We start from the raw sequence: 14,032 nt of genomic DNA, 5'->3' as shown, positions 1-14,032 counted from the left end.
AAAAGTCTTTACCATGAGAAGGAGATTCCAGAGAAACAACAGTTTTTCTTTTTTTCTGGAGTAGTTATTTAATGACATAACCATAAAATATCCTTTACTTACAAAGTCACATTCGTAAAATACATGAAGTTCTACATTGTATAAAACACTCTGTATATTATTAATAAAGTTAAGTCTTCAACTTAACTCCAATCCTGCCCAAACTCTTCCAAAAAATTAAAGAGAAAGGAATATCCACTAAGTCATTCTATAGGGTCGACCTTATCCTCATATCAAACCCAAATAAATACACAACAAGAAAAGAAAATTACAGACCAATACTTCTTATGAAAATGAAAAAAATTCTCAACAAAATACTAGCAAGCAATATACAACACCACATTATTCACATTAAAGAAATTATATAATATAATTAAGTGGTATTTATCTCTGGTGTGCAAGGTTGGGTCAAATGTAAGAAAATCAATTTTTGTCATATACCACATCAACAGAATGAAGGAGAAAAAACACAAGATCATCACAATTGATGCAGAAAAGGCATGTGAGAAAATCCAGGACATTTCCTTGAAAAAATATCTTAGAACATTATGAATAGGAGTAAATTTCCTAAATACAAGGGACTGTCCACAGCTAACATCCTACTTCATGATGAAAGTCTGAAATCTTAGACAGGGGAGAAGACAAGGATGCCTTTTGTCACCACTGTTACAATATTTTCTGTAAATCCATGCCAGAGTAATTAGGCAAGAAAAAGAAATAACAGGCATCTGAATTGGAAAGGAAGAAGCAAAACTTCCATATTTGCATAAGATAAATTCCTATATAGACAAGATATCAAAAACAAAGATCACAGAGCTAATAAACGAACTCAGAAAAGCGTCAGGATGAAAGGCCAAAACCCAAGAGTCAGATGTGTTTCTATACACCAGCAATGAACAATCAAAAGAAGAAATATTTTTAATTCCATTCACCATAGATTTTTTAAAATTTAACAATTCGTTTCAAGACAATAATCCATTACATGCTAATGAAAAAAGCATTTCACAAGAAGAATAACCCTATTTTCCAAAACAAAATTGAGCGAGAACGCTGCTGCCCTGCCCTCTGCAAGCCCCTTCAATGTCCGCTATAACAGAAGGCAGCTGCCTCAACCTGCGGGGGTGTGTTGGCTGCCCTGAAGCACTTGAGAAAATCCTGGCCTTCCCCTGGTGGAGAGCTGGCAAAGGGAGGCCCTGGCGCACTCCCGGGTTCTTGGATGGCATTTGGATACGCGGCAGGTCCTGGCAGTTACTTGGTTCGTAGACTCTAGAATATCCAGGGGTTACAGCAGAGCTGGAGCAGAACCCCCACAGCCTAGAGGATGGCCCAAACAGGCAGCGAGTGGGGGGACGGCTCCTTCTCCCTTGGGGGCAGACGGTACCAGCGCCAGGGGAGCACTAGCTGTGAGGTGGGTGCAGCAAAGTGGTGGGCCCCGCGGCAGGGAGCGCCCACGACCCCCGCTGCCCTGCGCTGACACTCTCAGGCAGAACCCCACCTCCATCCCCTGGACCCTAGGCCAGGCCAACCCTCCCCCGCTTCCTGAGGCCACAGAAAGGACGCCTCTGAAGCTCCCTCCTGGTGGCTTAAGCCCGAGCTCCTGGTGCACAGCTGGGCCATTACTCCCGGCAGCAGGGATGCCCCTGGTGGCCCCAGCCAGGCGGCGCGCGGCAGTGGCACGGGCTGCAGCGTCCTCCGCAGACGGCCCTGAGCCCGCGCGCCGTGGGCTTCCAGGCGGGTCTCCGGCCTTGCGAGCAGAGCTCAGCCTTCCCTCGGCTCCGGAGACAGCGCTGCGTCCCGACCACGTCCTTTCTTGCCTTGGTCAGTCCTGCGGGGCCTGCGGGGCCTCACGTTAACCGCCCAGAAGCAGGAGGGGCCGGGTCGGTCGCGCGTCCCTCCCGTCTAGTCTGCCGCTAAGGCCTTGCCAGCTCCGCGTCTTCCTGCTCCTTTCCAGTGCCACCTCGCGGGCTGCCCTGGGCAGGGGTTCAGGGTCTCCCAAGACACCTTCTGAGCGCTGCACTTCCAAAAAGCCTGGCCTGCAGAGATCCCAACAGAGTCGCTTCCTCATTTTGCTTTAATGCCCACCTCTTCCTTCCAATACCCTCAACAGACCCCCTTCTAATTAAAACAATTTTATAAAAGGTGACAATGTTTGTGAAATGGAGGGGACGAGGGAGTCACTCCCCATCTACCAGCCTAAGGAAATTCCTCTCCCTCTCCGGGAACCCTAAACCTTCCCTGGAGCGTGGTGCCAAGGTTGCTTCCTCTCCCCAGCCAATGCGGGCTTAGGGCTGGGACAGTCGCTCCATTGTGTGTGTGGGTGTGACCTGGGCTCTTGAGTTCCTGCCCCAGGGAATGCTGCTTCTGCAGCCAGCACCCTGAATAAGGGGTGCCTCATCAGCTCCCCAGCCTGGAGGGAGACCACACAGCCAACTCCTGTGAGGCCCTAGGAGTGGAGTTGGCCTTGGAAGCCTGCAATCTTTGAGATGGCTCTGCAACAAAGCCTGGTGAATGCATCGCCTCGCTTGGGAAACCAGGATTCCAGAATGACCCAGGCTCAACATTGTGTCTCTCCGCTTAGAGATGTGGCCACCAGGTCCCCAGGCATGCTCCACAGCTGTCTGTCACCCCCCTTGTTTTTAACTGAAGTGGTTGGGGCACTGGGGTATGAGGCTGGTGAGGGGACCAGAAGGGTGGGGTGGTGTGGGGAGGAAAATCATCCAAGCAGAAAGGATTCTGCCAGGGGTCCGATTCCCCAGGCAGGAACTGTAGCCAGGAGAGTTGGTGGCCCCACAGCAGTCCCCAAACCTGCCCCTCGTTTCCTCCTGCAACACTTGCTCCTCCATGCCTGAACATTCCTGAAGCGTGAGCCAAGGTGTCTGAGATGTTCCTTGGGGATAGAGGGCAGACAGGAGGCTTCTGAGAGCAAAGATGGGTCTGGAGTTCCGGGTGAGGGTCATCAGGGCTAGCTGCACCCCTCCACGCCTTTAGCCTTGGTCTGCTCTTGGTAAGGTCCCTGTGACTGGGAGGCAGCTGCCATTGAGTTCAGTCTTCTGGCTGCCCGGAAGAAGCATGGCTCCTACCTTTAACTGTAAGCTCAGGTGGGCATTGATCATGTGGGAATGGTTCTTGAGAGCACCTCCCTGCCCAACATCAACAGCGCACAGGTGGTGCTCAGAAGCCCGTTGGGTGAGAGAACAAATGAAGTCTTCCTGATGAAATGTTATAGCCACTGGCCCACTCAAGTGATTTCAAGTTTATCTTTTCCTTTTTATTCAACCAAGCATGTTTGTCCCATGGGCAGGGCAAAGGGTGTATTGACTTAATTCACACAGACCCATCTCAATTTCGAGAATTTCTTAAAAGTTGCTCATAACTCAAATCACTTGCCCTCCAGTCTTCTAATATTACCAATCCTCTTTTTGAGGTGAATCCTTTAGGGTATCTGTTTGGTCTCAGTCGGAACATTCCTCATGCAGGATCTGTCTTCTCCTTTCTGAGTCTACCACCAGCACTAAAAAACACAGTACTTACTTTAAAAACAACCTGAACCATTCTGTTTTCCTGTTGCTGACAGACTGACAGGTATTGCATTTTATCATGGCTAACTGCTACTGTAAGGTTCTGAGAAATGGACAATCTCCTTGCTGCTGACTTTGGTTGTTCCTGAAGAAAGGCTACTACCTGTGTGGAAAAAGTCAGTGTGCTAAATAAGTGTCATCTAATACCCAGGTTGGGCGTGTCACCTGTTCCTGAAGGGCAGTGGCTCCTCTCTCCCCTGATGGGTACTGTGCAGCCCTGAGCCACCCTCCACCTTCTGCTGAGGTCCACGGGTCCACAATAGATTTTTAAAAGAATCAAATATCTAGGAATAAATCTAACCAAGGATATAAACACTTGTACATAAGAAAGTAAAAATCATTGTTGAAATAAAGAAAGCAAGGTGGTATGATGGGCAGGTATGGTGAGGTGACACAAGATGAAGCAACAAAGAGTTACAAAGAGGAAAGACAATGAGAGATGCAACAAACCAGGGAGCTGAGATGGCTCAAGTGTTTGAGTGCCTCTTTCCCACATGCGAGGTCCCAGGATTGTTTCCTGGTGCCTTCTTAAGAGAAGATGAGTAGACAGCGAGTACAAACAATGAGGGGGGAATAAATAAATAAAATAAATCTTTAAAAATTTTATATAGAAGGATATGGGGCCCTGAATAACAAACAATCGTATTGAAAAAGAATTGGTTTGGAGGCCTCACACTTCCTGATTTTAGAACTTATTACAAATCCATAGTAATCAAAACAACATGGTACTGGCCAAAGGAGAGACATATAGACCAAGAGAACAGAAATGAGAACTCAGAAATCAACCCTCACATTTATGGACAAGTGAAATTTTCAAGGGGGCAAGGACTAGTCAAATGGGAAAAAAGAGTGCCTTCAACAAACAGTGTTGTGAAAATTGGATCTCCATTTGCAAAAAAGGAGGGCCCCTATCTAATGCCATATACAAAAATCAATAAATGGATCAGAGACTTCAAAATAAGAGCTAGAACTTTCAAACTCTTAAAAGAAAACATAGGGGGAAACAGCTGTGGCTCAATTAGTTGGGCTCCCATCCACCATATGGGAAGCTCTGGGTCCATATCCCAGGGCCTCCTTGTGAAGTCAAGCTGGCCCATGCACCACGGAGAGCTGACCGCCCATGTGCCCTGTTGAGCTGGTGCAGTAAGATGGTGCAACAAAGGCAGACAAGCAGATACAGAAAAAAACACGCAGTAAATGGACACAGAAGAGACAACAAAGAATGAAACAATCTGCAAGGGGGGAATAAATAAATCTTTAAAAAAAAGAAAACATAGGGGCACCACTTCAGGACCTTGAGTCAGACAATGGCTTTGTATTTACACCAAAAGTACAAAATAGAGAAATGGAACATGATCAAAATTAAAGTTTTGTACTTCAAAGAACTTTATCATGAATGTAAAACATCAACTTACAACAAGGGAGAATATAATTGGCAACCACAATTCTGATAAAGTTTTTTATTTATAAAGAAATCCTTTAACTTAACAATAAAAAGGCAAACAACCCAATTAAATGATGAGCAAAAGATTTGAAGAGACATCTCTCCAAAGATGATATACAAATGGCAGAAATAACATGAAAAGATGTTCAACATAGTCATCGAAAAATGCAATTAAAGCCCAAAGATAATATTTCACACCCATTAGTATGTCTGCTTAAAAAAAACCACACATGCACCACAGAACATAAGTGTTGGAGAGAAAGCAGAGAAATAGGAACACCCATTCATTGCTGGTGGCAACACAAAATGGCGCAGCCTGTGTGGAAGACAATTTAATTGTTCCTCAGAAGGCTAAGTGTAGAATTACCATATGACCTGGCAATCCCACTATTAGGTATATAAAGCAGGGTCTCAAACAGATATTTGCACACTGATGTTCACAGCAGCATTATTCACAATTGCTGAAAGAAGGAAATATTGCCATATATCCCCAGAGGGCCAGAATCACCCATGGTTGAGAGCCATTGTCTGAGAGACTAAGAAGTGGAAACATCTTTACAGGGTTCACAAAAATACCCCAGACCCTACTCTGTTTAGAACTTTAGGCAATTACTTAACCCTGTGGACCCTACGCATGTGTGCAAATGTAGAAATGATTCAAAATGAAGTGGGATCACTTCATAAGTCAGACACTTAGACTCCCAGGAGGTATAAATTTAGAGAACCTTTATTTACGGCCAGGCACCATCCACCATAAATAGGTGAGGGGGACCCGAACTCAGGGGAATTTAGGTTTTATAGGGGTCTATACAGAGGGGAGGGGTAGTTTTCAGGCACTTTTAAGGAATTTTATTGGTTAATCTTTGCTTTCTAATGCTGAGCAAGCAAGCAAGTCAAGCAAGTTACAGAAATGAAACATTAGCAGTTAGCCGAGCTATAGGGGCTTAGGGAGTTTAAAATCAAGCAAGTTACAAACACAATCAAGTTACAAAAGTGGAAGATTGACAGTTAGCTGAGCTATAGGGGGTTAGGGTGTTTACCCCAAGCGGGTTGAGTCCAGATGTATGTCCAGCTCTCAGATTGCAGGAATAAGCACAGTTTTCTGTATACTCTATTTTTTCTATTTCAATGATAGTATTGTTCTTATAGAATGGGCTTTAGTAAGAATTCCATGGGACAATCCCTGTAAAAGTGCTCAGCTCAGGTAATATTGAATACAGAGATCAACTATATCTCATTTAATTAATAAATATTATTTAAATAAAGGATTGTAATGACACTTCTTAACTTATGTTATAGCAGGACATTCCTAATTGATTGCACAAAAGTGTGATTGAGGCAAGGGGTGTGTACTGTTTTTGTTTCATATTCAAGGAAAGCATTTTTACATTTTTTGTAAAAGAAAAAAGAAGGTCCTGGAGACAACGACAGGGGCTGTGACTTCGACCCAAGCCAAGGCTTTGGTGATCCAAGGGACTAACGGAGATGACTTCATCAGTCGTAGACATGGTAAAATCTTTAATCTGGAAGATGGCAAAGGTGCTAGAAGATTAGGCCTACATGTGGAAGTAGAATCCATGAGGAGGAGCAGTAATGAAAGCTGCGTTCTCCTGGTACAACCTGGTCTCTTGGGGACAGAGAGTGATCAGGAACCATTTCCATTGTCTCCTGACCAATTTCCCAAAGGGAAATGATGGCTCAGGGGATGAAGCAACATGGAAATTTGCTACTGAGGGACAAAGGGAAATGTGCTAAAGAGCTAAAGGAAATCTTCCTCTGCTGCTCTCAATCATCCTGTGAATGTGATATAGTTGTTTTGCAGGGGCCTAACTCTGGCTAGCAGATTCATGCCTGACTACGTTCTGCTCTCTTTTCTGGGGATAGAGCTTTAATCTCCATCATCAACCTCCCAGGGAGGAAGCCTGACTTATTCACAGCATCCTTAATCACAGAAATGCCATCCAGGTGAGTAGGAGAGCCCAGCAGGTAATTCAAAATAGAGAATAGAAGCCAAAAACTGTAATATGAGATTATTTGAGAGCTTAGCTAGGCTAGTCCAGAACTAACGGAGGGAAACATTCATTTCTCTGTGCTTGTTTGCTTGCTTGACCAATGAATTAATATTTTATTTTTTAATTTAAAGCATACAGTGGGTTTTTCATATATGCCCTTTATCACGTTGACAAAGTATACTTCTATTAATATTTTTCAAAGTATTTTAATTAAGAAAGGATGCTGGATTTTAGGAAATGCCTCTTCTGCATCAACTGAAATAATCATGTGGTTTTTCTCATTCCATCTGTTAATGTGATGTACTTTGTCAATTGATTTTCTTCTATTAAAGCACCTTTGACCACCTGGCATACAAGCCACTTGTACATGATGTACAACTCTTTATATGTGCTGTGGGATTCAGTTTGCAAGTATTTTGTTGAGGATTTTTGCATGTATAGTCATTGGAGAGATTGGTCTGTAATTTTCTTATAATATATTTATCAGGCTTTGGTATTAGGGTGATGTTGGCTTCTCAGAATGAGTTAGGTCATGTTCCTTCCTCTTCAATTTTTGGAAGAGTTTGAGTAGAATTATTACTAATTCTTCTTTAAATGATTTGTAAAATTTAATTTTGAAGCCATCTGGTCCTGTGCTTTTCTTTGTTGGTAGGGTTTTGATAACTGAATCAAAGTCTTTAATTGTGATTGCTTTGTTGAGGTCTTCAGTTTCTTCTAGAGTCAGTGTATGTAGTTTGTTTCTAAGAATTTGTTAATTTTGTCTATTTGTCTACTTTGTTTTTGTATAGTTGTTCATAGCATCTTCTTAGGATATTTTTATTTGTGTGATCAGTAGTAATTGCCCCTCTTTAATTTATGATTTCATTTATCTGCATCTTCTCTTTTTTGTCAGTCTTGCTAAATGTTTGTCAATTTTGTCCATCTTCTTAAAGAACAATTTTCATGTTGTTGATTTTTTTTCTATGATTTTTTCTTATGAATTTCATGTATTTCTGCTCCAAAAGTTGTCATTTCTTTCTGTCTGCTTATTTTGGGACTAGTTTGCTGTTCTTTCTGGACATGCAAGGAATATAACATGGGTGGGACAGCTGCCAGAATCAGGGAAGCACATTCATCACCACAGTCACTTGGGGATGACCTGAGCTTTTTTATTTTCTCTTCCTTATGTTTTTCTGTTTATGATAAGTCTTTTTATTTTATTTTTAAACAAAGGGTACCAGTAGTCATATCAAGTGGAAGCCCATAGGTTATGTGTCCACTGGGGTTTAATAGCTTTGTGGGAATCATTATCTGAACATGCTGCCCTTGTACCCACTCATGACCACACACCGTGTAGATGAGAAGACAATCAACAAAGACCCATCAGCTGCACTGTGGACTGGTGTTGTCTGTCCAGTCTTTAGAGCAGGGTACCTGCGCTCATGTTCTGAAATACATTCCTTATAATGCAGAATCTAAAATGCAAATATTTGTTTAGAAATAAAGAATATATTCAGTTCTATTTGTGGGAATCTTTATAAACAATCTCAATAAATAAGAGATACCACATGTAGCCAAAGGACTCTTCTGTCCTGAAGTTGTACCTGCAGCACTGAGCTGACCTCATTCTTAAACCTTCCTTGGCATTATCTCTTATTGCTCTCCCTGCTGGTCTCTCCTCTGACCACACTCATTTCCTTGTTGACCTTGAACATTGGGGAAAAAAGCCCTTTCTTAGGTCTTGTCCCTGGACATTCTCATACCTGGTCACACATTCCCCAGGTTTCCTTGTAGCTCTCTAGTTCACATTGAGAGGTCTTTGCTAAAATGACTCCTTATCTGCTGGACTTGATTGAACACAGTAAAAAAGTAAGAACCTATTTTACTGTCTCCTTTTTTGCAGTTCCTATTTTAATTTAAAATGCCACCATCTGGCATGTTATATGACTAGTTCTTATTTACTTTCATTCTTTCTCCATTGTAAAAATGCAGCATCTTCATTTGTCAGTGGTGTATTCCAATTGTCTAGACATAGGGCCAGAACTAAATAGTCATACCTCAAGTGAATGAATGGATATTTCATAGAAACTATAGATTTCATGACTGCTTGAAGAAAAGACTGAGAGTGGGAAAGGAAATCATCAGAGTTGGCAGTAGGAACACCCCAAGCGACAAGATGCATGACCAAAATATAAAAATTAATATCTTGACTTTAAAATAGAAATGTTAACAATTCTGCTAGGATAGTAATAGTTCTTTGTGTGAAAATTAGTGATGTTCTTTCTTCCTGTGTAGACATATCAACCACATTAATCAAGGAAATGATACCCGCATCTCAGAATTTCTTCTCCTGGGATTATCAGAGGAACCAGAATTGCAACCTTTCCTTTTTGGGCTCTTCTTGTCCATGTACCTGGTCACCATCTCTGGAAACCTTCTCATCATCCTGACCACAGTCACTGACTCCCACCTCCACACACCCATGTACTTATTCCTCTGTAACCTGTCACTTTGTGACAACTGTTTATCCTCCACTACTGTCCCAAAGATGCTTGTGAACATCCAAATGCAGAGCAGAGCCATAACGTATGCAGGCTGCATGGCCCAGATGTACTTTTTCTTACTCTTTACAGGGTTGGAGGTCTTCCTTCTGGCTGTAATGGCCTATGACCGCTTTGTGGCCATCTGCCACCCCCTGCACTACTCAGTTATCATGAACCCCTGGATATGTACCCTGTTGGTTCTGGGGTCCTGGATTGTAAGTGTCCTGAATTCCTTGATACAAAGTTCAGTGGTGCTGCGGCTGTCTTTTTGTACACACTTGGAAATTCCCCACTTTTTCTGTGAACTTAACCAGATGGTCAAACTTGCCTGTTCTGACACCTTGCTCAATGTCATAGTGATGTATTTTGCAGCTGGAGTGCTGGGTGGGGTTCCCCTCTCAGGGGTCCTTTTCTCTTACTTTAAAATCGTTTCCTCCATACGTGCAATCTCATCAGCTCAGGGGAAGTATAAGCATTTTCCACCTGTGCGTCTCACCTCTCTGTGGTCTCCTTATTTTATTGTACAAGCATAGGGGTGTACCTTAGCTCTGCTGATTCACGAAATACACTTTTAAGTACAGCAGCTTCAGTGATGTACACTGTGGTCACACCCATGCTGAACCCCTTCATCTATAGTCTGAGGAATAAAGACATAAAGGGGGCTCTGAAAAAATTCTTTCAATGGAAAATATAAAATGGTCATTATTCCTTGTGTTGAGCAAATGCCTGTGAATGCAGGACTCAATGACAAATCCAAAAATTGTAATTCTCTTACCAGAATATGAAACTGAAAACTGTCTCTTTCTATTCATTTCAGAGTTTCAGTATGTTGGATTTAAGCCCCTATCTTTATTAAGCTTTTTGTTTCTATTAGATATCCAACGTTTTTTTGCCTTTGTTCACTTTCCCTATTCCCAAATATTATTCTCAATCTTGGATGAGAAGCAATTTGGAAATTCCAACATATTTCAAGCATGGATTTCTAAAAGAATATATATTTTGGGAAGTGGAATTTATCATCAAAAGTAATATTTTCTTTGTTTTGCTGAAATGGTAAGTTTTCCTGCTATATGGAAAATAACTACACATGGCATATAATTGCATTAATATAGTGTTAATTTACTGGAAATTCTGACATTGCTGCTTTTCACATTTTGTATATCATTCTTTATTATATCTGAAATTTAAATGCTCTTTTTGATAATATCAACTTTCACACACCTGTCCGTCTTAAAACTGGTCATCTCATTTTACCTCTTCATTAGGATCCTGCTTTTTGGTTCAGTTCACAACCCACAATGTTTTCCATGTCTCTGGCACAGAGTAAAATTGTTTACCAAATGCACATCATTAAGTGGAATCTAGAGGAATGCAAATTTGTATAGGTATATGACATGACATGGTCATAGCATCACAGATAATCTTAAATATTGTGATATAAATCAAAATCATGCATTGTTTTACAAAATAATTTTTTTATGATGTGCATATACTCATTGATTTAAGGAAGCTTGGTGCCCATATGTAAGGGGCTATGGTGCACAGGATTGCATTGCATGTTCTATCTTATTTTATTGGATCATATTGCCATTTTTTTTTTTTTGGTAAATGTCCCCGGATGCCTACAAATGTGCCTGCTTGTATTCCAATAAGAAAATTGCCTGTTCTTTCAAAATATAAAAAGGAAAGGACAGATGAGGGAACAAACTATTTACTTACTAAGATTCTACTTAGTTACTCTCCTCAAAGCAAAATCCTCATGAGCAAAGCATGACTCACATAAAATTTTGGATCTCTGCCCACAAAATACCTCTGGTAATAGAGACTTCTGATTCAGAGTCACCAGTTACATAGGCTCAGAGATGTATGCCCTTCCAAATTCTACTATTTATTTGGAAGGGATGTTTAATTGTCATTATTTTTAAGTGCAGTTATCTTGATAAAACTCGAAAACCCAGATGGTGTAAATGATCTTCAAATGTGTGAAAAAATGCAACACCAGGAAGAATCAGACTTATATGAAATCCTCAGTTCGGTTAATGTTAATTATTGTTGTGTCAGATAGTCATTGTTGCCTAACAAGAATCCCAAAAATAGATGGTTAGAGACGCTGATTTTATTACTTTGGTTTTTTAAAGATTTATTTTTTATTTATTTCTCTCCCCTTCCCCTTCTCCGCCCCAGTTGTCTGCTCTCTATGTCCATTCACTGTGTGTTCTTCTGTGCCCACTTGTATTCTCGTTAACAGCACCCGGAATCTGTGCCTCGTTTTTGTTGTGTCATCTTGCTGCGTTAGCTCTTCATGTGTGCGGTCCATTCCTGGGTTGCACTTTTTCATGCTGGGCAGCTCTCCTTATGGGGTGCACTCCTTGCACGTGGGGTTCCCATACCAGGGGCACCCCCCCCCCCTTGACACAGCGCTCCTTGCGCGCATCAGCCCTGCACGTAAGCCAGCTCATCACATGGGCCAGGAGTCCCTGGGTTTGAACCTCGGACCTCCCATGTGGTCGGCAGATGCCCTATCCATTGGGCTTTATGGCAGTCAATGGTGTGGATTTTTTTAAAATCTCTTTTGTCTCCTCATGGGTCTGTGGGCAGATACAATTCAGCCAGCAATGCTTTGATCTTCTAAGTTGAGCTCTCTCACATATTGGTGGCCTAATTCTCAGTAGAGTGGTCTAGAGAGGTCTTAACTTGGACAATTGGCCTCTTCTACACATGTCCTCTCATCCTACAGCAAGCCTGGCTGGACTCAGTTAGGAATTCAAGAGTGAGCAGCGGAAACAAGCCAAGACCTCCTGAGGCACTCCATCAACTCCACCAAATTTTATTAGCCAAAGCAAATAAATGATCAGCATTCCCACCTTGATTGAAAGGTGGAAAAAGGGAATCCACTTCTTGATGTGTGGACCTGCATAATCCTATTGCAAGGGATATTGATACAGAGAAAGTTGGGGGGGACTGGTGCCATCTATGTAGTCAGTCTACTCCAGGTACACATTTCATTTCAATTAAATTTTACTGGGATATTCTACTCCAGAATTTCTCATCTCTCTGAGATGTAAATATTCCCAATGTACCCATAATGTGCAGCTCACCATTTCTACAATAAGACAAAATATCTGTTTTGTCTTTCTTGAAGATACCTTGTTGTATCCTGGGAACTCATGTTTGGTCCACTGATTACCAGAGCTTGGTACTTCTTGCTTCACTTTTACCAGCTTAATGTCCTCATGTCTCATACATATATTACCTTGTAAATTGACCTGCATATTAATATATTAATTAAGATTTCCATTCTAGTAGTGGTAGCTGGGGGGTTGTTGTCTTACTGGGAAGAGGTTATATTTCAAATGGAGATAGAGAAGAGAGAATTAGGAACTGGAAAATGAAGTAGTTTTGAGATTTTAAGTCCATTCTTCTGGCAGGAGTTGGTGCTTTACTAAATACAAACATTGATCAGATACGGGGGTTGAGTAGATATGAGGAGCAGTTGCCAGCAGTCATGGCTTGAAGTGATGCTGCAGTACCTCTGCCAAGATTCCTTGCAGGTAAAACTAGGTTGCATGGATAATTTTTTTAAAGATTTATTTATTTATTATTTATTTATTTCCCCTTCCCCTCCACCCGTCCTGGTTGTCTGTTCTCTGTGTCTATTTGCTGCATCTTCTTTTGTCCACTTCTGTTGTCAGCGGCACGGGAATTTGTGTTTCTTTTTTTTGTTGCATCATCTAGTGTCAGCTCTCCATGTGTGTGGCACCATTCCTGGGCAGGCTGCACTTTCTTTCACGCTGGATGGCTCTCCTTATGGGGCACACTCCTTGTGCGTGGGGCTCCCCTACACATGGGATACCCTTGTGTGGCTCGACATTCCTTGCACGCATCAGCACTGTGCATGGGCCAGCTCCACACGGTCAAGGAGACCCAGGGTTTGAACAGTGGACCTCCCATGTGGTAGACGGATGCCCTAACTACTGGACCAAGTCCGCCGCCAATATTTATTTTTTATTTAGGCTGATAATACATATATTTTTCCTTCATGAGGTTTCCTATGTCATGTTTTTGGATTTTCTTCTATATTAGACTCTCTTATGTGGAAATGTTATAATTCTCAAGGCATTTCTTCATGTGGAGAAGTCATCAAAGGATAATATCTAGTAAATCCACTTATTATAATAGAATGTGCTAAGAAGTAACCATGTTGTTGCCTTTGCAGCTCTTTTATGGGTGGTACAATTTAAAATCTTCTATAGTGCATCATGATCAGTGAATTTAGTTAGGGATGAAATTCAGCTACAAGGTAAATAAAGCCCAAACATAATAGAGTCTTATATAATTTAAGGCTTTATAAACCCACAGATCACAAATCTAGATTTATGGAGCCCAGAGCTAGAAAAACTCAATGAAATAACTATGGCCTCAGTAATCATTAAGTTA

At 41.8% G+C, this 14,032-nt stretch overlaps 1 pseudogene; it reads left to right on the top strand.

Annotated features, from left to right (window-relative positions):
- Positions 1–1,360: 1,360 nt before the first annotated feature.
- Positions 1,361–10,289, top strand: LOC131276853 (olfactory receptor 7A10-like; annotated as a pseudogene).
- The last annotated feature ends 3,743 nt before the right edge of the window (positions 10,290–14,032 follow it).

Source organism: Dasypus novemcinctus, chromosome 30 (genome assembly GCF_030445035.2).
Source record: "Dasypus novemcinctus isolate mDasNov1 chromosome 30, mDasNov1.1.hap2, whole genome shotgun sequence".
In the NCBI taxonomy this organism is placed as follows: Eukaryota; Metazoa; Chordata; class Mammalia; order Cingulata; family Dasypodidae; genus Dasypus; species Dasypus novemcinctus.
This window is presented reverse-complemented; position numbering and strand designations above follow the sequence as displayed.